This window comes from Anabrus simplex, chromosome 7, assembly GCF_040414725.1.
Source record: "Anabrus simplex isolate iqAnaSimp1 chromosome 7, ASM4041472v1, whole genome shotgun sequence".
Taxonomy (NCBI): Eukaryota; Metazoa; Arthropoda; class Insecta; order Orthoptera; family Tettigoniidae; genus Anabrus; species Anabrus simplex.
In genome coordinates, this window is record NC_090271.1 from 31,243,483 (window position 1) to 31,267,614 (window position 24,132).

Consider the following 24,132-nt stretch of genomic DNA (forward strand, 5'->3'; position numbering starts at 1 on the left):
TATGTACGTCACGGAACGGATAATTTTCGAAGACACTGCAGAACAGTAGAGGCTCATTTTGAATTGTTTTAAAAAAAATATAGCAGCGGAAGGATTGTTTAAGTATATACTCAAGAAATAACATTCGCAGAAACAAGACGCAAAAACGAGCGGAGCTACACATTTGAAGGATATTCTTGGCTACTGTGGAGAATATTGATTATTTATAATCGGCGATAGCATACGATTAAATTATTCACCGGTGTATGCTAAGAAAAGAGCCGAAAAAAATATATAAATAAATAATTTTTGGTGATATATGATTGACTTGGATTAGTGAGGAGCCACTCTACGATCGAAGGAATAGGAATTCACCATTCTACAATATTGATAACTTCGTACGAGAGGATAGTAACTACCGTAGCAGTAAATCTAATAATTATTTCACGGAGAAAATTTTCAGAGCAAAGAAAAACTTCGACGATATCTATAAATAATTGAAATATGGAATATATCATGACTAATTACTGAGGAAATGGAATTCTTTTCGTTGTCTACAGATTCAAAATGATGACTGTCTGCTAAATTAACAAGATGGACTGAACTGGGGATATGCACCGTCGAGCCAGATGACCGGCTGTGGATGATTGGACCGGCCAACCAGTGGACATGATGACGTGGATGAGGACCGGCCAGCCAAAAGACCGGACGAGAAGGAGTGGACCGGCGAACCATGTGACCAGCTGATGACCATGAGCGTGCAATCCAACCAGAGATCCAGATCCGATCTGAGGGTCTAGCCGCAACCGAAAGATGGAGCAACAACCAGATCAGACGTAGCAACTGACGAGCTAAGTCCATACATTTCTTTAGTAGAGTAGTTTCTTGTAATCTGCACCCTCAATCTAACTTGGCATGTGCTGAATATTTGGTGATATTTTTGGAGTAATTAAGAACGCGTGTGTAATATAAAGTGAAGTGTGAGATATCTAAGATTTTAAGATAAGATGGAAGTGTAGAATTAGAATGCTAATATGACATATACAGGTTACCGCATTTGAATACTTACAGTGGAAACTAGTTTGGATAAAAGATGGAAGTATTACTTGTGAATACCTAGAAGCAATGAGTCTAATTTGCTAGTGAAATTTCGATTAATCTCGCTTACCTGAATATAGATTACGTCACGAAGTACCTGCGCGATACAATGATTATTGTCAAATTAAGTATTCCTTTCTTCATAGAAAGAGGGCATTGAACTCGTACTACTGGTGTTAAGATAAAGGTTATTGACTACGTATTTTTACAAGGCAATTCTAGTATATTTAGCATATAGTTTTGGGAGTAATGGCTATATGCAAACGGCTATATGAAAGCCGGTGTTATGTTAAAGTATCTTTGGAATAGTGTTGAAATGTGATTATTTATTGGAGTATATTGATGAATAGTTAAAGTATAGAGGTTTGTTTAAGTTCGACGGGAAGTGTAAGAATTGCCATTCGACGAGATAACGTTATATTAGAATTACAAGGTGAGTTTCTGTGCCATATTTGAAAGTATATGACAAGGAGAGAACATCGCGCAGATGACCATTTTAAGGTAAGATAGACTAGCATTATGGTAGAATAGTGTATCGTGACAGTTATATTTATGTCTGACATTGGTAAATAACAGGTACTATGAATAAGAGTGTACTTTAATGTACAGTTTACTAGACTCATGACTTAGTATACATATAATATTTCGTGGTGCGGTGACGTTACAATAATTTCATTCTATACTATCCATATAAGTTGAATAGCTCGTATACATATGAAGTATTGAGATAGAGTAGAACGCTAGAGCACATTGAGCCATTAATAGAGGAGTGTGTGGATTTGAAACTACTTGAAAAATTTAGTTAGATGTTTATTTCTTTTCATGCAATATGTTTTCTATTCGAGTATTTTAAATATGAAGAATATAATAATGGTTAGTTAGGAGCCATATGTCGTAGGCTTTAGGGGGGTATTGTCTTAGCCCGTGAGTTGTTACTTGTGCGTACTCGAAATATGTGACCAAATAATCAGAGTGCAGATCTATGAATGATTAATTTATGAATGGAAAGTTGGTGAACACTTTTACGATTTAATACTCACACAAGAGTATATTTGGGAAATAATTACGTGAAAATATGAACAGATTCGCGTATACAATCTTAGTCTTTCCCATGTAATTTTATTACGTTTTCAAGTTAACGAATCACTTATTTTATCTCAGAATGACGACTTATATGTTGTGAGGATAATTTTAATAATCAACGGGACAGTATTCACAATGTATATTTTATTTGATTCCTTGATTGCTCAGTGATCTCGAATATAATTTGTGAAAATGAAATACTTTTCGGAACATGGCTACGAATATTGAGACATGTATTAATATGAATTTGAACATTAGTTATGAGAGAATGTAAGCATTTTTTTAAGCTTTAATTATTTTATTTTATTTGAGCCAGCGCTGACTCTAGTCTTTCAATGATTAAATATTAATCAATTAATACTACCCAGATTTCACTTCATCTAACATCGAACATTATTTTAGTCAATAAATAATCTTATATCTTTTTCTTAGTAAGAGACTGTGTTTTAATTTCTGTTCAGGTAACGTCTAGTTGTAAGTTAGTTAATAAGTTTCATAGAAATAAGCAATTGACTAGTTCTACAATCGGAAAGAGTTTCTTTTGAAGTTATTGGTCACTGGTTCGTACTTGTGCGTGTAGATACTCCTGTGGTGCGTATTCCAGCGGACAAATTCTCATTCGAAACCACGTAAAATAATTAAATATAAAATCACAGATTTTATGAGCGGAAAATGGAATACCCTGAGAAGAAATCAAGAGCTACCGGGATAACTTGACACTGACCGCTGCATGAGCGGGTGCAATATTCAGACTAGGATAGGCCAGTCTCCATCAGCTGAAATACTTCGGCCATGTAATGAAGAAAGGACCAGAAAACATAGAGAAGTTGATCATGAAGGGGAAACCCTACGGACAGGGGTTAAACGGATTTGTCCCAACAAGGTGTATTACCAGTACATGAGGAAGAATAGTGCATGATCTAATAAAGACATTCACTGACACGAGACGAATGATCTACGGTATAACAAGGACCACCTCATCTCTTACAGGAGGGCAGGATTGAAGAGAAAGAGAGAGAGAGAGAGAGAGAGAGGGAGGGAGAGAGAGAGAGAGAGAGAGAGAGAGAGAATACCATGCCTCAGTCATTGCGATGCCAGTGACAGAAATCAATTCAAACGATTGTTACTATATCGAAGCGTGTAAGGTAATTTTATGGTCAAATGAAGAGATGTAGGAAAGGGAGTCCAAACGAATCAGTCCAATTTTAACAGTTCACACGAGTCTTTGTAGGAAGATTGAGTTTTGTCACGACTACGACCCATGACTTCTCTTCTTCACTTCTTTAGGAAAACGGACCACCATGACATACTAGCGCCGTTACCTATATCTAACCTGATATTTTATGTAATTCTTATGGATTTCGAGCACTGCTTTTGGGGAAAATGGTTAATTCTGACTGGGAACGCTGTTGCCTATGAATCGCGAGATTGTAAGGCGGTCGATTGGGAAATACTCCTTGTGAGATATTGCCTTGAGCAATCGTAACCTTCGAAGTGCATCCTGCTGTGGTCAACATTGAGGATAAACAGTGGCTTTGTTTCCTATAATTACTGGTAACATACACCATGGGGTCTCAGATAACATTAACTATATAAGTGAGCCTTGGACAGAAGACAGTACAGTACAAGCAACATGAACTCCACGACACTACTTGTTCTCCTGCTGGTTGCGGTGTGTGTTGCGCAGGACTCCTCCACACAGTCCACCTCGACCACCACCGCTGCCCCACCTGTTACTGGACTGTTGGTCGGCCTCTTAAACTCCGTGGTGGGACTGTTGTCTCTTGTGTCGACACTGGTTGGGGGATTGAGGGTAAGTTGACAGCCCGCTGGATTGTAAGATCCTCAAATATCAACACCAAAGGTTGTATGGTTAAAGGGAAGCCGTAGAAATCAATGGCGGCACCATAATGAGGCATACTAGGCATTATGAGTGAGGTAGTTTGCCATTACTTTCTTCACCGGGTCAATATGTACTACTTCAGCACAACTGGCCGTGTGTGTAGCACCTTTCATGACATCTAGACGCTTTAGTCGTGCTACAAATGTTCTTTCACTTCAGCTGTCACAGCCATAAATGGAACTTCGACTTCGCTGGAAGCTACTTTTAGCCCTGTTCCTTGCCAGGAGGCAATTGCAAATGCATTGCTACCATTAAGAAATGGCAGCAGGCTGTACTGAGACAAGATTAGTTCTTAACTAGCGTTTGAGTACCAGGTTTTCGGAGTACTGCATTGTTGTTGTAATTAACAAATATCCTACCTTCATATATCTTAATTATGACTTTTAAAGCTCAGTGTGCAAGCCATTATATCTCTGCAATTACTTGCTTGCAACCACCTCAGTTCCTTAGTCTAGTTCTAAACTTTTTTCCATTACCATTCTCTACACTTGATTCCACCACCAAAACCGATTTAATCGTACAGCTTCAGCCATGGAGTTTATTCGTAACTTAGCCATTCCAAGTATTCTTCTGCCACTGTTTCCATCTATGTGCACTCTCATGCATGTTATTTCCTACGTAAGATATCTGAGTCCACCAGTTTTCACTTCCGTACAGCAAAGATGGCCTGCAAACAGACTAATGCAAAGAGCTGATTACTTTCTTACCGCTGATCGCAACTGCGAACATTAGATTTCCTGCATTTTTATTATCTACCATCCTGGGAGAATATACATCCATAATAACTGAAATGATCTGCCTGTTCCGGTTTCTTGTTTCCGACCCTTACATGTACATGTCTTGATTTTGTTGATTGTTGTTGATTTTCATATAATATTTCCTGCACCGCTTTCCACGTCCTAAGATGTTAAGATTAGAGGATTTTAGCACAGTCTGCCATGAAAACCAAGCCTTCGACATAGGCTTACAACATTTCCACCCAAGCCCTGCCATTTGATACCTTTCAATTAATGATCGATAAAAACAGTACCTGTGGAAGATTACTGCCTTGTAACTGCTTTGAAACAAGAACTAATTATAGCAATTCTCTCTGCATCCCGATTGACAGCATAAATACCTTTGATTGCCTCGTTAATCTCCTCCTAATTCCACAATCGCGCAGTAGATGTAACACTTTTTCCTCTTCGTGCTCAGCATATGCGTTTTCAAGATGTGAGAACTATCATCATAATAACAGTCGATTCCTCAAGTAGTATTTTTCCATTATTTCGTGCATTCTGAAAAATCCGTCCTATGGTCTGAACCCACATTGTTTTTCATCCAACTTACTCTCCCCCATTGATAGCAATTTTATTTTCAAAATATTTATGCACCTCCTTCTCTGGTACACTGATCAATGAAATACCTCGATAGTGTTTGCAGCCTTTTGTCCCCTCGCTCATAGAAATGTGCAATTACTGCTTTCCTTCAGTCAGAGCGTGCTTTACTCAACTATTCCCATTACTCTATGAAGCTATTTACTCCCTCCCTTCTCACTACATTTCACCATTTCAGATCTAAGTTCATCTACTCCTGCTGTTGTATGACAATGCAGTTTATTTACCATCCTTTCCACTTCCTTGAGTGTAATAACAAATCACCGTTGTTCTCCTCCTCATGAACTCCATTGCTCGGGATTTACATTAAAATATTGTCCGGTTCTTTCACTGACTGGTCAGCATAGTGCTCTTCATTTCAGAGGGTCCCGGGTTCGATTCCAGGCCGGGTCAGAGATTCTAACCTTAAATGTTTATTTTCATAGAGTTAGTAAATAATATACTAGAGTTAGCAGCCGTCTGCGAAATAATCATTGTAGCCAGCGGAGCATGATGAAATCTCAGCTGTTTGGCAAAAAGTTATCTCCGCTGTTCTCATCAATGTAAATAGGGGACATTTAAAACTGTGTGGATATTGATATGGTTTAAAATTCTTACATGTAAACATTCTCAGAGACTACAGTATACTTGCGACATTTCTCTCCAGTGGAAAGGAAGCCCAGAAAGAAGAAATACAGGACACGTGCATGATAAGACGGGACGGTATTCAACTGCAATTAAGTAATCAAAATCAATTTATTAAGACGTAAAGCCATTATTATTATTATTATTATTATTATTATTATTATTATTATTATTATTATTATTATTATTATTAACTTTTTGCTAGTTTGCTTTACGTCGCACCGACACAGATAGGTATTATGGCGACGATAGGACAGGGAAGGGCTGGGAGTGGGAAGGAAGCGGCCGTGGCCTTAATTAAGGTACAGCCCCGGCATTTGCCTGGTGTGAAAATGGGAAACCACGGAAAACCATCTTCAAGGCTGCCGACAGTGGGGTTCGAACCTACTATCTCCCGAATACTTGATACTGGCCGCACTTAAGCGACTGCAGCTATCGAGCTCGGTATTATTATTATTATTATTATTATTATTATTATTATTATTATTATTATTATTATTATTATTATTATTATTATTATTATCAATGTTTCCTAAACGTTATTACAAATGGATATATTATACTCGGTTGTGGTTTCAGTCTATTATGAAGTTTTTTATTTAGTTTCTCCTGAAGTGTTAGATTTTATTTAAGAATTTGAGTTGTAAAATGACTTCCTTTAATGGAAAGTGAGAGTGGTAAATGAAATGATTGGAGAGTAATGTTTGTTTGTTTACAATTTGCTTTACGTCGCACCGACACTGACACTTCTTATGGAGACGATGTGGTAGGAAAGGGCCGGGAGTGGGAAGGAAGCGGCCGTGGCCTTAATTAAGCTATGGCTCCAGCATTTGCCTGATGTAAAAACGGGAAACCATGGAAAAGCATTCTCAGGGTCACCGACAGTAGAGTTCGAACCCACTGTTTCCCGAATGCAATGTTCACAGCTACGCGACCCAAAACCCGCGACCACTCGCTTGGTATCATGCACATCAGTGGCATTACAAGAAAGGAAAGGAAATACATCAGGTTAACCTCTAAACACTGAGTAATCACGATCATGACGAGCCTATTATATCCGTCAATATAATCACCGCTGTAAGAAGTATGTTGAGAAATCAGTATTACTTTCTGATTATAATGAAGAATAACAATGTATCAACCTACTGGTTACGAAACAAAGTTCTCTTTGTTAACCTACTTCTAACATTGGGATCATGCATGATTGTACGATCTGCCAACACGATGCCTATATTTCGTAGGCTATACTCTTTCACTGGATTTTCTGGATATTCGCTTTCAAAGACGTGGCCGTTAAGTGAAATAAAAATGTCTTCCCTTATATTTTCTAAAGCATTAATTTCAGTCTTCATGACAAAGTCCAAAGAATCCCATTCACGACAGGGAAAGAAAGCGCGAAGTCAACGCAAGTGGGCCAATCCACATTGCGATAAGTGTCACACAAATTATTGTTTTATTCGCACGAAAATTAATTTCAAAAACATACCTTTGCCCTTTATGAACCTCCCTGTTCAGCTATAAGCTGCCCAGGAGACTGACATTTTCCTCAAGAAAGGTATAAGACTTGAATTTATCGAGAAACTCCAACAGTGGCGCGCAGTTTTCATACAGGGCAGAAGCCGCTCACCCATATTGGAGGGGTCTGCACCAGGCTAGAGATAGCCACACGAAATTATTATTATTTATAGATAGATTTATTTTTACGATGGGAAAATATTCAAAACATTCCTTCTCTCTGTCCAGTTTTTGCCAAACAGCGCACTCGTTCAACTTCGCATGCGACTGCAGCACCACTGCTACCTCTAGTGTACTATTTGCTAAATCTATGGTTGTTTCCTCTGGCTCGGAGACTTGGTGTTTGTACTGCCCCATCATTCCTGAAACTCAGACACCACGCACAACACTATTCTCCACTAAAATAACACGCAGTTTTCATACAGGGCAGAAGCCCCCACCCTTATTGGAGGGGTTCGTACCAGGCTAGAAATAGCCACACGAAAATGTTATTTATAGAAAATTCATTTTACGATGGGAAAATATTCAAAATATTCCTTCCCTCTGTCCAGCGATTACTTGGTCTTTAACCAAAGCACAATATATTTTGCCTTTTAACTCCTTTTCCAAAATTCCTTCCAGAGCCATCACTTTGGCCTTTAGCGCCCGGGGCGAGTGTCAGTAAGGCACACCTCTCATCCCCGCCCTTAGAAAGAACTTATCATAAAGTTTATGGTGATAGAATATATACATAAACTATTATTAGAAAGTACACTGACTGACAGAGCAAATGCAACACCAAGAAGGAGTGGTCAGAACTTTATGCCAATTGCAGGGTAGACTGACGTCACTGAGGTATGCTCATGATGTGAAATGCGCCGCTGTGCTGCGCACGTAGCGAACGATAAATGGGACACGGCGTTGGCGAATGGCCCACTTCGTACCGTGATTTCTCAGCCGACAGTCATTGTAGAACGTGTTGTCGTGTGCCACAGGACACGTGTATAGCTAAGAATGCCAGGCCGCCGTCAACGGAGGCATTTCCAGCAGACAGACGACTTTACGAGGGGTATGGTGATCGGAGTGAGAAGGGCAGGTTGGTCGCTTCGTCAAATCGCAGCCGATACCCATAGGGATGTGTCCACGGTGCAGCGCTGTGGCGAAGATGGTTGGCGCAGGGACATGTGGCACGTGCGAGGGGTCCAGGCGCAACCCGAGTGACGTCAGCACGCGAGGATCGGCGCATCCGCCGCCAAGCGGTGGCAGCCCCGCACGCCACGTCAACCGCCATTCTTCAGCATGTGCAAGACACCCTGGCTGTTCCAATATCGACCAGAACAATTTCCCGTCGATTGGTTGAAGGAGGCCTGCACTCCCGGCGTCCGCTCAGAAGACTACCATTGACTCCACAGCATAGACGTGCACGCCTGGCATGGTGCCGGGCTAGAGCGACCTGGATGAGGGAATGGCGGAATGTCGTGTTCTCCGATGAGTCACGCTTCTGTTCTGTCAGTGATAGTCACCGCAGACGAGTGTGGCGTCGGCGTGGAGAAAGGTCAAATCCTGCAGTAACTGTGGAGCGCCCTACCGCTAGACAACGCTGCATCATGGTTTGGGGCGCTATTGCGTATGATTCCACGTCACGTCTAGTGCGTATTCAAGGCACGTTAAATGCCCACCGCTACGTGCAGCATGTGCTGCGGCCGGTGGCACTCCCGTACCTTCAGGGGCTGCCCAATGCTCTGTTTCAGCAGGATATTGCCCGCCCACACACTGCTCGCATCTCCCAACAGGCTCTACAAGGTGTACAGATGCTTCCGTGGCCAGCGTACTCTCCGGATCTCTCACCAATCGATCACGTGTGGGATCTCATTGGACGCCGTTTGCAAACTCTGCCCCAGCCTCGTACAGACGACCAACTGTGGCAAATGGTTGACAGAGAATGGAGAACCATCCCTCAGGACACCATCCGCACTCTTATTGAGTCTGTACCTCGACGTGTTTCTGCGTGCATCGCCGCTCGCGGTGGTCCTACATCCTACTGAGTCGATGCCGTGCGCATTGTGTAACCTGCATATCGGTTTGAAATAAACATCAATTATTCGTCCGTGCCGTCTCTGTTTTTTCCCCAACTTTCATCCCTTTCGAACCACTCCTTCTTGATGTTGCATTTGCTCTGTCAGTCAGTGTATCATGAAACAGTAAACGGTTTGAACGATTTTCCTTATCGGAAACATGATGTATTGCCATTAATATATCATAACAGGCTTCCGCACACAAAATTAGGTAACCTGTAACACTCATAAGCGATACATGGAATGTGTTTCTGATTACTGCTTACGGAATTGTGTGTGCGAAGGCCTAAATATTGAACTACTGTAATTTTAACCAAGTGCAACTGATAGTATTGAGCAAGTGTTTAATTGTTTATTTTGAAAATGCTTGTTGTTATGACATATCTCATTTGTTGTTGGTTATTTCTTTTACAAGTTCGACACATGTAGGTCTTACAGCGACGTTGGGAGAGGAAAGGGCCCGAAGTGGAAAGGAAGCGGCCGTGGCCATAATTAAAGTGCAGCCCCAGTATTTGTCTGGTGTAAAAATGGGAAACTACGGAAACCATCTTCAGGCCTGCCGACAGTGAGGTTCGAACCCACTGTCTCTCTAATACTGAATACTGGCCGCAGTTAAGCGACTGCAGGTATCGAGTTCGGTGTAGGCTATTTCAAAACTGTTTACATTTCTCAAGTTCACTTTTATTTCGGGCACGACCTTGTCGACTTCGGTAGGCCTACATCCTTTCTCAAACGTTTTCCCATATGAGACTAATTTAACATAAGGTACGCTTTTAAAGTTTTTATTCGTTTAGTCCTTCTTATAATTTGCCACAAACAAGGAAACGATCTATAGATATTTTGGTTCATCTGAGAGCACGCCACACACCGCGCGGTTTTTATTTAACCAAGTGGACAGACTTCTCTCTGTGATGCACCGTTGGGTCAGAAACTAACGACTTCTCGTTATTGCATATCGTCCGATATCGCGCTTCCCACTGAACAACCCATTAACCGCAGATTTATCTTTCGATTCTGATATCCCTGACGACAAATTGCTCATACCGACCGATAAATCGTCTCCTGTATAAGCACCTAATAATTAGTTAAACCAATATAATACGAGAAAATGATCGTGATAACGTTACCATGGAATAAAATTCCATGTTTGTGTGTTCCAGGCATAGCAACGCCGACCATTTGGGAACCATCTCTTCAGGCACAGCGAAATTGACGTCTTGATCTGGTGTAATCCAAAAATGTTGGAAAATAAAACTTCTTCCATGTAATGTATTGTGTCATTACCTGATTCCTGCCTCAGTCTTTCAACAAGTTCCCGTTTCCTTAGAAGACCCTCTTAAGTAAACCTAGTTTCTGTCTATTCCAAGGTGGATGACATTGTCAAGCTGTTAACAGCACGAATCTCACGATGTAGTTTACTACCTGAGCTAAGAAATACTATTATCAGCAATAACGTGACCTGGGGCAGACGTCACTCCTAGATACAATAGCTTTGACTTCAACCATGTCGGACAACACTGTAAGGCCGTGGCATTTGAGATCCGACAACGTCGCTTGGGGTCAAGCCTGTGACTTGTGTGTTCGTAATTTGTAAACAAGTCTAACGTGGTTTTCATTATATTTTGTGTTTTGCGTGAATTATCTTGATGACATTGTTGAAAATTCTGAGAATTCTGAAGATATTGTATGTGTTATAGTTTAAGAAATTAACCTACACGCTATTCGGTATCCTGCAACGACATTAATTTACGGTAAAAGTGAGCTTCTCATGTCCAGTGTGTATAATAGTGATAATTTACATAGTTTTTACAGCCAATCTGTGTTCGTATTTTTCAAATTTCAGTACTTTAAAAGCGCAGAATGAAGGCATTGCTCTATTCCCTGTTGCTCCAGCAACTATGATTCTAATCAAGAAAGATATATTTCAGTATTAAGATATCATATGTATGATGCAATGAAAGCTTCAAAGATGAAGAGTGTCCCCAGAGACAACTGGAACTCTACTTCATCTAATGTAGTCCATGTGAAACTCCTTGCTCCTGAAGAAGTGGACATATTTGAGACTTACATTTATCACTATGGTGAAAGGAAAACAAGAATGAAAAAAAAAAAAAAAAAAAAAAAAGACAGGCCTAGATTAAAATTCTGGTGTCGCCTTGCCACCCAATACGCACTACATTTAGCTACGCACGGAATGACTGTCGTTTGTTTACTTCTCGGGGAGGACGTAGTCAAGCGGTCAACAATGCTGCCAACCTGTTTACTAAGATCATTCTCTAGCTGAATTAATTAATCATTCAGGCTAGTGACAAAATCATTGTACTGTGACTAGCAAACGGAGTCTGGGGGCGTAAGCCCTCAGGTTAGGGCTGCGAAGCGGCTTTTAGAACTTTAGCATTTATTAGGGCGATATGTTGGACAGTGTCGAAAAGGTGAAACACTAGCGGAAAAATATCCAAATACCATGAAATAAGGAATGTAGAATACGGAAACTTCGGCAATATATTTGTCGGGGTAACATATTTAATTGATTAAGTGTACACAACTACAGGTTAATATCAGCGGGAGAAAAGCCAAAAGGCCTTCGCAAATGTGCCATGCTGGTCAATCAATCAATTAATACTGATCTGCATTTAGGGCAGTCGCCCAGGTGGCAGATTCCCTATCTGTTGTTTTCCTAGCCTTTTTCTAAATGATTTCAAAGAAATTGGAAATTTATTGAACGTCTCCCTTGGTAAGTTATTACAATCCCTAACTCCCCTTCCTATAAATGAATATTTGCCCCAATTTGTCCTCTTGAATTCCAACTTTATCTTCATATTGTGATCTTTCCTACTTTTATAAACGCCACTCAAACATTCGTCTACTAATGTCATTCCACGCCACCTCGCCGCTGACAGCTCGGAACATACCACTTAGTCGAGCAGCTCTTCTTCTTTCTCTCAGTTCCTCCCAACCCAAATTTTGCAACATTTTTGTAACGCTACTCTTTTGTCGGAAATTACCCAGAACAAATCGAGCTACTTTTCTTTGGATTTTTCCAGTTCTTGAATCAGGTAATCCTGGTGAGGGTCCCATACACTGGAACCATACTCTAGTTGGGGTCTTACCAGAGACTTATATGCCCTCTCCTTTACGTCCTTACTACAACCCCTAAACACCCTCATAATCATGTACAGAGATCTGTACCCTTTATTTACAATCCCATTTATGTGATTACCGCAATGAAGATCTTTCCTTATATTAACACCTAGATACTTACAATGATCCCAAAAGGAACTTTCACCCCATCAACGCAGTAATTAAAACTGAGAGGACGTTTCCTATTTGTGAAACTCACAACCTGACTTTTAACCCCGTTTGTCAACATACCATTGCCTGCTGTCCATCTCACAACATTTTCGAGGTCACTCTGCAGTTGCTCACAATCTTGTAACTTATTTATTACTCTATAGAGAATGTGCCATGCTGGTCCATTAATAACCGGTGTAATCGCTTTACTGTTGAATGCAGGCATGCAAACGTGCATGCATTGTGTCGTACGGATGTCGTATGTCAGCATGTGGGATGGAGTTCCATGTCTGTTGCACTTGGTCGGTCAATACAGGGACAGTTAATGGCAGATGTGGATGATGCTGGAGTTGTCGTACAATGGTGTCCCATACATGCTCGGTTGGGGACAGGTCGGGGGATCGAGCAGGCCAAGACAACATGTCAACACTCTGTAGAGCACGTTGGGTTACAAAAGCGGTATGGGGCGTGAATTATCCTGTTGGAAAACACCCCCGAGAATGCTGTTCATGAATGGCAGCACAACAGGTTGAATCACCAGATGGACGTACACATCTTCACACAGGATGCGTGGGAAAAGCACGAGAGTGCTACTCCTTTCATAGGAAATTGCTCTCCAGACCGGAACTCTCGGTGTAGGACCAATCTGTCGACGCCGCAGACAAGTGGAATGTAGACGCTCACTAGGTCTCCTTCAGTAGGGGAGCTGTGGGGCTACCAAATTATTAGTCAACATTTTTTTCTGCTGCGTCAGCACCCGTGGTCAGGACGTTACGAACACGTGTTACTGTTTGTAAAAAAAAGCCACGTGCATGGCCACGTGTTTTTCTGACAGTTGTCAAGATGACAGCCGTCATCTTTAAGGATGTGGGCGCGGAATTTTAAACAACAGAGCATCGCTAACCTCAGTGCTGCCATCTTGACGGGCTAAATTCACTGCTGCCACCATATGCACGTAGTGGCGCGGGAAATTTAAAATCCACGTGCTTTTTTGACACCTGTCAGGTCCAAACCACGTGGGCACGGAATTTGAAATCCGCGTGCTTTTTGACAGGTCCTAACCACGTGCACTTGTTTTGCCGCGGAGTTTAAACAAGTAAACATGGCTAACCTCAGCGCTGCCATCTTAAAAGACCCAAACCTCACTGCTGCCACCTTATGCACGAAGTGGCGAGGAATTTAAATTCCTAATGACGGGACTTATGCACGCCGCAGAATTTAAGGACATAGCTAGGGGGCCTAACCAAAGGCAAGCTGCCTTTCTCGACATACCACCGTCTTATTGCAAGCTACCCATCTCGACATACCACCATCTTAGAGATTATAGTTTAAAAGCAAGCTGCCCTTCTTGACATACCACCATCTTATGGCAAGCTGCCCTTCTCGACATACTTACTACCTTATAGCAATCTGCCCTTCTCAACATACTCAGTAGATTAGCGCATATCTCGCTACGAAGAAAACCAAAGCCTGGGCTGGAGTTCATTTCATGTTTGAAGTCAAAAATACAAAGGTCGGCCAAGCCAACATCGAGTGCAGCTACGCTGATTGACGAGTCATACTGTAGCGCTCAACACATGAGCGAAAGGCGAGGTGATTGACCTCGAGCAGAATGTAGTGAAGTACATGTTGACGAGAAGCCGCTATTCCAAATGTGTGCAGACACGTATGTTGCCAAAATGAAAGTGCAGCATAGGAGCTGTCGTGGAGTACTAGCGGCGATTCCGGCAAGACCCGAAGTGTGAGGGCGCAGCATTCCTGTAGACTTGATCCTTAAATAGCGCTGTAGAAGGTTCCAGATTGGAGGCTATATGGTGCTGTAAGACTAACAGAAATAATTACAAACCAGTACATGAAAATCTTAACAAAAAATACAAAATAGTGAGGGAAAGGGAGTCCAGAAAGAATAATAAAAATGTCCAATTAATTAATTAATATAACAAAGACTAAAGGCAAATAACAAAAAAGACCAATGAAAAAATAGAAAAGCGCGGAAGACTACATTTTCGGTACCAATCAGAAAGGAAGTTGGCGGTGACGCAAACAGTCATGTCAAGGTGATGCAGCAAATCAACAACCAAGGAAGAATGACGTGAGGCAGCGAAGAAGAGAAAGAAAATAGGCAAGCAGTCTTCGCATGAGCTGTGACATGATTGCACGTTGAAGGGAACTTATTAATAAATCAACGAACAGTAACCAAACCGAAATAATTAAGGTAAGAACAATATATAACAATCATTCAAACAAATGGGAGAGGTACCGAAAATAGCGAAAATTACCAACGAATCGCGCGTTCATGAACGCATGAACCACATGCTGCTATGAGAAAAAGGTCTGCGTACAAACAGACTCCATCATGACATACGCCTTAGACATTGTCTGGGAACACCTATCGAAGGATAACTTAGCTTCACTAGAGAGAGTGAATGCCGTGTATCTTATAAAAGGTCTCTACCTGGCAAAAAATCAAGCTACATAACCTGAAATGAAAATGACAGGATACAAATTATCGAAGTCTTCTTCTATTCCAATTACTTTAACAAGCTAACTGGGAAATTCACTGCATATGTATGTTTCGTCAGTTATGTTCAGCGAACTGGAATCTAGTTCAAACATGTCATTGACTAAAGTTTTTTTTTAAATTTTTTTTTTTTTTTACTTTTTGTAGATCTTAATTCTAGAAAACATAGCACTCTTATCTTCTTCTCAGCTTCAAAACTTTTAAAACGTGTACACTATAATTGGAACCCAGAAATGTCTATAAGAACTAAATCTCTTCTCAAGTTCATCGGTTTGAAACTTTCCTGGCAACATATACTCGATGGAGATAGATCCACACAAAACCTCATCAACTCAATCATGGCACTTATTTTTTTTTTTACAATTTGTTTTACGTCACACCGACACAGATAGGTCTTAAGGCGACGGTGGGATAGGAAAGAGTTAGGAGTGGGGAGGAAGCGACCGTGGACTTAATTAAGGTACAGTCCCAAAATTTGTCTGCCGTGAACATAGGAATGTATATTGCACTTCGAACTCACAATCTCCCGAGTACAAGCTGATAGCTACGTGATCCCAGCCGCATGGCCACTTGCTCGTCCATGGCACTTGTTGTTTGTGTGAAAGCCATGCAAGTGTCTACTGCAAGGCGAACATATTGCAAGGTCATATTAAAACATGTCCTCAACCTGTTCACAAATTCATCAAGAAACTCTAATCTGATATAATCTCTTAATGTGAATGGAAAAGCGTCCACTTCTCTATTTCTGCTTCGAATTGACTTGTTCTTAATGTTCATAACTGTCCATCATCTATTAATCAAGTAACGAAAACGTTCTACTTCAGAATAACCCCTTGTAGACACTGCTGTAATTGTCGCGTTACAAAAATATTAAAAGTATTACAAGCAAGACCCACGTTCTACATCTCTGTGACTGATGGCGTCTTGTAATTAAGTCTAGAGGCACACAACTTGTTGGATTCTAACCTGTACAATCCTCTCAACACTGAAAACTGAACAACCACATTCAACAATAGGATCAAATAATTTAGGATAGAAGAAGGTTTCAACTCCATATAACAGATTTAACCAATTATTTCTGACAGATTTATGGAGATGAACAGTATCAAACAAAAAGTAAATGAAAGAATCACACATAGGGTTGGGCATCTTTTAATTGAAACTTCCACCTAGAAGAGAAAAGATGTTGCGATTTATCCGATTATTATCACAAATAATGCTAAGCACAGTAAAACAGCTATTTTGGACAGTGCTTAGAGATTTTTTGTCAAGTTAGATGAGGCATCACCTGTCAAATATTTTACTGGCACGAATGCAACTACAACAAAAAACACTCCCAAGAACAGAACTTATCATACGGCCCTGAATGGTTCTAGGGTAGCTAACTTTCCTCTTTAATTCTGAGCATGTCCATGCACAACACCTGACTTAAACTGCCAATATGAATTCACATGCATTTTATCCAGAATTAAATATAAATATCGCTGTCTTACAGATAGACCACGTGCTACACTCTTAAGAATACTGTCATTACCTTGATCAGGTGACACATATATTTCATTCGCTATGCATTTGAGATGTCTAGAATGAGGAACGAACATAATGTTCTGATTGCAAATAGCGGCATAAAAATAAGATATGTATTAAATTGGAAATGAAAACTGATACAGAAGGCAGGAATATTACTTCTTGGACACACAGAGGTGTTATGCAAAATATGACACTTTACCACCCAAGGTTTGTAACATTAGAAGGAAGTATAAATTATGCAAATCATGAGATTTCTTACAGAGGAGACCTGTATTCATTGTGCTGTCTAGAAACCCACCAGCCCGTCCAAAGAAGAACGTTCACTTTTATAACCTAATAAAAATCAGCAACCGGCATTGTACTTTGCTGAAGTAGCTACTTGCATTTTATTGGCCAACATGATTAGTGTTAGATGTCATTACCATCAATGATGATAATTTGATTGCGTCACCAACCCCGGAAGAATAAAAGCACAAATATATAGAACATGTAAAGGAAACAATGTGGAATACAGAAGAGCAAATATTCGCGGGAACGTGTCAACTGCACCCGACCACATTGAATTCCCTAACCTGCGGACTTGCACCCCCAGACCCCATTTCCTTGGTCACAGTCCAATAGTTTTGTCACCAACCGGACCTAATCAGTCCAGACCAATGGTTTTGTATCTAGTCGGACCTAACCAATCCAGACCTATCACTTTGTTAATATCCAAACACCAAGAAGGGGTTGTGCTAGATTAACGAACGTTGGTAGGCGTATTTATACATCTAAAAGATGACGTTGATTCCAAATTCCCGACAATCGCATTAGCGTGGCGCTAGTAGCGGCCCTATGACGTTAACATCAGGTTTGATTTTAAATACGGGCTGTATTGTGCGAGAGCGTTATTTACCTCTGAGATTGGACGTAGTGACTGTGAGTGGGTCAAGAAAGCCTTTTGCCACGACGAAGACGCCAGTATCAACAGAGAGGCCTTATAATAGGACCACGTGAAGGTGGATTTTCCTTCCACGCTATTTCAGAACGACTAGACAGGAATGTTTCCACAGTGCATGCTACTGGCAGTACTGGTCACGAGAAGGTACGCTCACAAGAAGACTGGGCACCAGACATCACCGTGGCACCACTGAGAGGGAGGACCGTCATATTTTGCGTATGGTTGTGGCGGAGCAGATTACGTCTGCAGCAGCAATTCGAGCGGCAGTTGGCACCACAGTGACGCAACGAACTGCTCGAAATCAGTTACTTGAGGGACAGCTCCGAGCCAGACGGCCTGCAGTGTGGAGGATGGAGTGGAGGTCCGTTGTGATCTCCGAAGAAAGCCAGGTCGGTCTTGGTGCAAATAATGGTCGTATGTTGGTTAGAAGGGAGTAGGGGAGCTGTGAGGCTACCAAATCATTAGTCAGCATTTTTCTGCTGCGTCAGCACCCGTGGTGAACGCGTCACGACCACGTGCTATTGTTTGTAAACAAAGCCACGTGCTTGGCCACGTGCTATTTTGACAGCTATCATCTTCACAGAGCATGGAGAACAGAGCATCGCTAACCGCAGTGCTGCAACCTTATGCACATGGTGGCGAGCAATTTAAAATCCACGTGCTTTTTTGACATCTTTAACTACGTGGTCGCGGAATTGTAAATAACAGAGCATTGCTAACCTCAGTGCTGCTATCTTGACGGGGCTAGACCACATTGCTGCCACCTTATGCACGTAGTGGCGGGCAATTTAAAATCCATGTGCTTTTTTGACAGCTGTCAGGTCCAAACTGCAAAGGCGCGGAATTTAAACAGCTGTCAAGTCCTAACGACGTGCTTTTTTGTAAGGCGTGCAAGGCTAACCTCAGAGAATGTTTATGCTTTATTGAATTCGGGGGAGTAGAGGACTTAACGAGGTAGTCCTCTTTTCCCTCTCTCCCCTTTCCAAAAATAGAGGATGGAGAGATGTGTGCTCTCCCTAGAGGTCTACCACCTCGGCGAAGAGTCCTCTACAAAAATTAATAATGCCCGACTAAGAAGCCAGGCATGGTCACCTCTCTCTTGTGGAAGAGCAATAAATTGTTTATTGCGATGTGCATCGCTTTTATAGCAACGTTAAGCGGGTGGAAGGTGCGCCAATCCATGAACAGTGAGAAGGGTCATACGCGCGCTCAGGCGATGGTTGCACACTCTGCTGGAAGAAGGTTATGTCGATAGTCGATGTGTGTGCATAACGATAGGCGATATATGCACACTATATTGGAACAAGACCGACTCCAATCCTCAGACCTTAATGCTACTCTCGATCGTTCAAAGATGGCGAATCGAGTAGCCGGATATGTTGGAAACGTGGGTTTGTTTTGGTTTGTTGTTATCGTATGTAGTCGGTATAATTTAATGAAAGTTGACGATAAATATTAGTTTATTTCTAGAATATAAATGTGCGAGTGTATTTACATGAGTCAGTGGACACGTAGGATCTGTAATTATACGCAGTAATGTGTGGATGTGTTCGTTTTGATCGTGTTGTGAACCAGTTTAACTATGGCAATGCCTCTCATACAACTATTCTTAAGTTTTCTACGGAATAAAATATTAAGAGAGAAATAGATTAGGAATATACATCGTGATTGTTTTGAAGTCGATAAAACTGTAGTGTAAATACATCATTTTGAGAATAAGTCTGAGGTTAAGGATGACTTTTCTCTAATTCCAAACGGTGAACCTGTTCGTGTTCCTCGAAAAATATTAATTTAGACAGAATATAACTGGTATTGTGATATTCCATCAGTGTCTATGTGCTTCAAAGTGTCGAGTGATTTAGATGCAAGTGTATTTTGCAATAATCTGTGCTTGCCTACTGAAATGTTTGGCTAGATCTTGGAGTATAACAGTACTTATACGTGTGAGAGATGGAGCAGTCCGTATAATGTTTCACAGAAGAAATATTGACTTGGAGGGATTAGCTGGGTGTGTAACGCAGGGTTTTACACTACCGACACTTCTGATTCATGCTGTAGTTATCTGTTATCAAGCAGAATACCACCGAACTGAAGCTCGTCCATGTGGTTAAATATCAACGTTTAGAGTCAATAGATTTTTTTCACTCATGTTCTTTAATGGTGAAAACCTATTATATATTGAGTGTCTGAACGTTGCATTACTAAGGTTACCATCATTGTATGAAGTGCTGCTATGCCGTATGTCAACATTATGTTAACAGTACCACGGCCGTTCATTGGCTTATCATAATCATTTCGGGTGTACTCGCCTTAGAGGCTCAGAGGGTTAAGGCGCTGGCCTCCTGATCCCAAGTTGGCAGGCTCGATCCTGGCTCAGTCAGGTGATATTTGAAGGTGCTCATATACGTTAGCCTCGTGTCGGTAGATTTATTGGCACATAAAAGAACTCCTCCGGGACTAAATTCCGTCACTTTGGCGTCTCAAAAAACAGTAAAAAGTAGTTAGTGGTACGTAAAGCCAATAACATTATTATTTCGGGTGTACTTCCCTTTCATTGTGTGCTGAACGCACGAGATTTTCCACCACTTCGAAACTAAGGCAACAAATTATGTTTCATTGTTCACGTGAGACCTAATAAATTGAGGAATTTCGCACTTTAATTTATTTTTAAACATTCAAAATGAAGGTATAAATATCATTTTAACAGTTTTATCATGTATTTTCATGTATCCATCGAAGTGAAATCTGTGAGAAAACATTATTTGACTAATTGAAATTTCTAAATAATCAGATAGTGGGGAGATAGTGGATTCGAACCCCACTGTCGGAAGCCCTGAAGATGGCTTTCCGTGGTTTCCAATTTTCACACCAGGCAAATGCTGGGGCTGTACGTTAATTAAGGCCACGCCCGCTTCCTTCCCAGTCCTAGCCCTTTCCTGTCCCATCGTCGCCATAAGACCTATCTGTGTCGGTGCGACGTAAAGCCAATATCAAAAAAATGTTGTACTCTTTTCTAGTAGAATATATGTGATTCGAGTTGATTATATGTGGTGCGTACTTGTTGGCGAAGCGTTTTCATATGTGTAAAAGTGATTTTCCCTGTGATGTTACATGTATCAAGTTAAATTACCGCCGTTTGTATAATATGTACGTGATATTTTCGTGTTAGCCAATACCAGCAATCCGGCTACTACGGCCGCCATGTTTTTTTAATATTACGGTCTGAGGATTGGAGTCGGTCTTGATTGGAAGAAGTTTATGATATAGTCGATGCATGCATATCGACTTGATAGTTGATGTGTGCATATCGGCAGGCGATGGATGCTCACTCTGGTGGAAGAAGCTTAGTACGATAGTCGATGCATGCATATCGATAGGTGATGGATGTGCACTCTAGTCGAAGAAAAAATATGTACGTTTATCTCGATTTATGTGCACTCTAGTGGAAGAAGTTTAGTTGATGTGTGCACACTCTAGCGATAGAAAATTACCTCTTCTGCGATTGTAAAAAAAAAGCAACGGAATGATACAGAATTAAACGACACATTACAATAACTAGAACATAGTTAGGGAACGAACCTATCCTTATGTAGACAGAACATAGTTAGGGACAGCCCTTGAAGGGCCTTGGCCAACTAAGCGACTGCTGCTCAGCCTGAAGGCCTGCAGATTATGAGGTACCGTGTAGTGAGCACGACGAATCTTATCTGCTGTTATTCTTGGCTTTCTAGACTGAGGCTGGAATCTTACCTCTAGATAGCTCTTGAGTTCTAATTACGTAAACTGAATAGACCTCGAACTAACCCTGAGGTCTACGTAAAAATCCCTGACCTGGCTGGGAATCGAACTCGGAGCCTCCAGTAAGAGGCAGGCACGCTACACTACGGGCCGGCATTAACATCAAGATAACAGAATTATAATATACAGAGCTACTATAACACGATTAAATTTGTAGATTATTTCTATGTATGTTACAGAGTCAGACAGAGCAAACAGCTACGTGGCACACATACACGGGTAAGCCAGTTCGTTGCTTGCGATGTAATAGGGAGATGAAAAAACTGTAGTTTAAATTCCTTACACATGTCGATCTGACCTCTGTTTTACGGCGGGATGCCCTTCCTGACGCAAACCGTAGAATGTAATTGCTATCAGACAGAAACGATTTCTAATTTCCTGAGCTAGAATTATTTTAACCAGTCGTGTCTAATACTTGGCAAGGACACATTTTATTTATATGTTGGCTGGTTCGTCTATGAAGGTTATTAATTGCAGCTTACTACTGGATAATGAAGCTGCTGGACAAAGGTCCTTTACCATTTTCTTTGAACTTTTTACTCCCCGGTGGAGAATTGAGTGCTGCAAGATCCAATTTCTGATCCAAACAGTAACTTTACTGTGTACACTTTTGTTATCGAAATTTGGTACATTCAACTTTGTTATTATTTTGATAGCTTTAATATTTACTTATTCATGTTATTTAGCTTCAATTATCGGTCTGGTTTTGACCAGCCTTCAGATTAATGTGATCACTCAGATATTCTGAATTTCTCAGGTGTCGTAAGACAACTGTCTTACTTATATTAACATTTTTATACGCACAGCCGGTGGCCACCTTTTGCTCAAGGCCATGCGCTTAATATAATATTCAGTCATTAATTATTGTCAAAGTCCCTCTAGTCTTTATTGTTATCTTTACATTATTAATATAATAAATGTTGTAACTGCTGATCCCTTATTTCTTATTTCCCGAGAAACTTGGAAACCCCTTCCGGCCATTCATTGTTTTCTCCAGGATGCAAGTTATTAGGAACGATCCGCCATCTGTTGAAAACATTTGGAAGCTCGGAAACGTTAAAGAATCAGAGCATCTAGCAGGAAATAATATTCTTCCGTAATCAGAGGAAGTTTATGGATTTTCAACCTCGTAAGTCAAACAGTTTCAGAGATATGAATATTTATGTTTTCTGGCCTCACCCTCCCGGTCGTAACCAATTAGGGATGTATTATTTTAAGATCACTTTTTATTTAAAATCTAAGACATATAGGAGCAACCGTCATGTGAAACGGCTTGAGAGAATTTATGTCATCGGCGCTCAACTCCTCCCAGTTGAAATCCCTCAGGGGTGTATTATTTAAGACCACTCTTTATTTAAAATCTATTATATGCAGAAGTTTGCCTTTGCTGGCAGGACCTAGTGTTTACAGTGCACTATGTCTTCTGGTATAGGCTAGAGCAATTTTGTTACTTTCATTGACCTGTCTCAGTCTTGTCCATGGCTTTGACAATATGAAAGTGACTGAGGTATGAGTTATGTTAGTAATGCCATTCCTTATGTAGCCAGTTCCTGCTATGAATGGTGTGAAAATGTTGCTCATAGGGTCAGTTGATGCATGCATTTCAGTGGGCTTGGCAGACTGATATGTAATAGCAACTTCTGGCTCGGTGAGGAAAGCAACGGGAAACTACCTCACTCCTCATTTCCCTAGTACGCCTCTTCAGTGATGCCTAGGCAATCTATGACAGCTGATGTCGGTGCTGTTTAGGATCCAACCAGCCTTAGGGTTATCTACTGAACATACACACATATGCAGGATAAACATCATGTGGAATTTCAACCTCGTAAGTTAAATTGTTTAAGAGAGATGAATGTTTATGTTTTCAGGCCTTACTTTCCCGATCAAAACACCTCAGGTGTGTATTATTTTAACACCACTTGTTTTTTAAAATCTAAGAGATAATATAGGAAAACCTTCATGTGAAATTTCAAGCCCGTATGTCAAACGGTTTAAGAGAAATGAATATTTATATCGTCAGCTACACTCCTCCAGTCATGCCCCATTAGGAGTGCATTGTTTCAAGAGCACTTCTTATTTAAAATCTATTCCATTTAGGAGCAACCATAACGTGAAATTTCAAACTCATATGCCAAACGATTTGAGATAAATTAATATTTATATCATCAACACATCCCCCCCCCCAGTTGAAATACCTTAGGGTGGTATTATTTAAGACCACGTCTTATTCAACACTTAAGACACATAAGAGGAACCATCCTGTAAAATTTCAAGCTCGTATGTCAAACGGTTTCAGTGAACTGAAAGTTTTTGTTTTCGGATGTTAACCCCCACTAAAACTTTCTTCTAAACTTGTGTAATTTAATATCCAGTTCATAAAGGAGCAATCATTAAGTGAAATTTAAAATTTGTTAGGAAGA

At 40.8% G+C, this 24,132-nt stretch overlaps 1 long non-coding RNA gene across 1 annotated transcript in view; it reads left to right on the top strand.

The window, feature by feature from the left end:
- Positions 1-3,768: 3,768 nt before the first annotated feature.
- Positions 3,769-24,132, top strand: part of LOC136877628 (uncharacterized) — a 36,589-nt gene continuing 16,225 nt past the window's right edge. Inside the window, exon 1 of the long non-coding RNA XR_011018554.1 lies at positions 3,769-3,973. This is a non-coding gene — a long non-coding RNA (uncharacterized lncRNA). The remainder of the gene's footprint in view (positions 3,974-24,132) is intronic.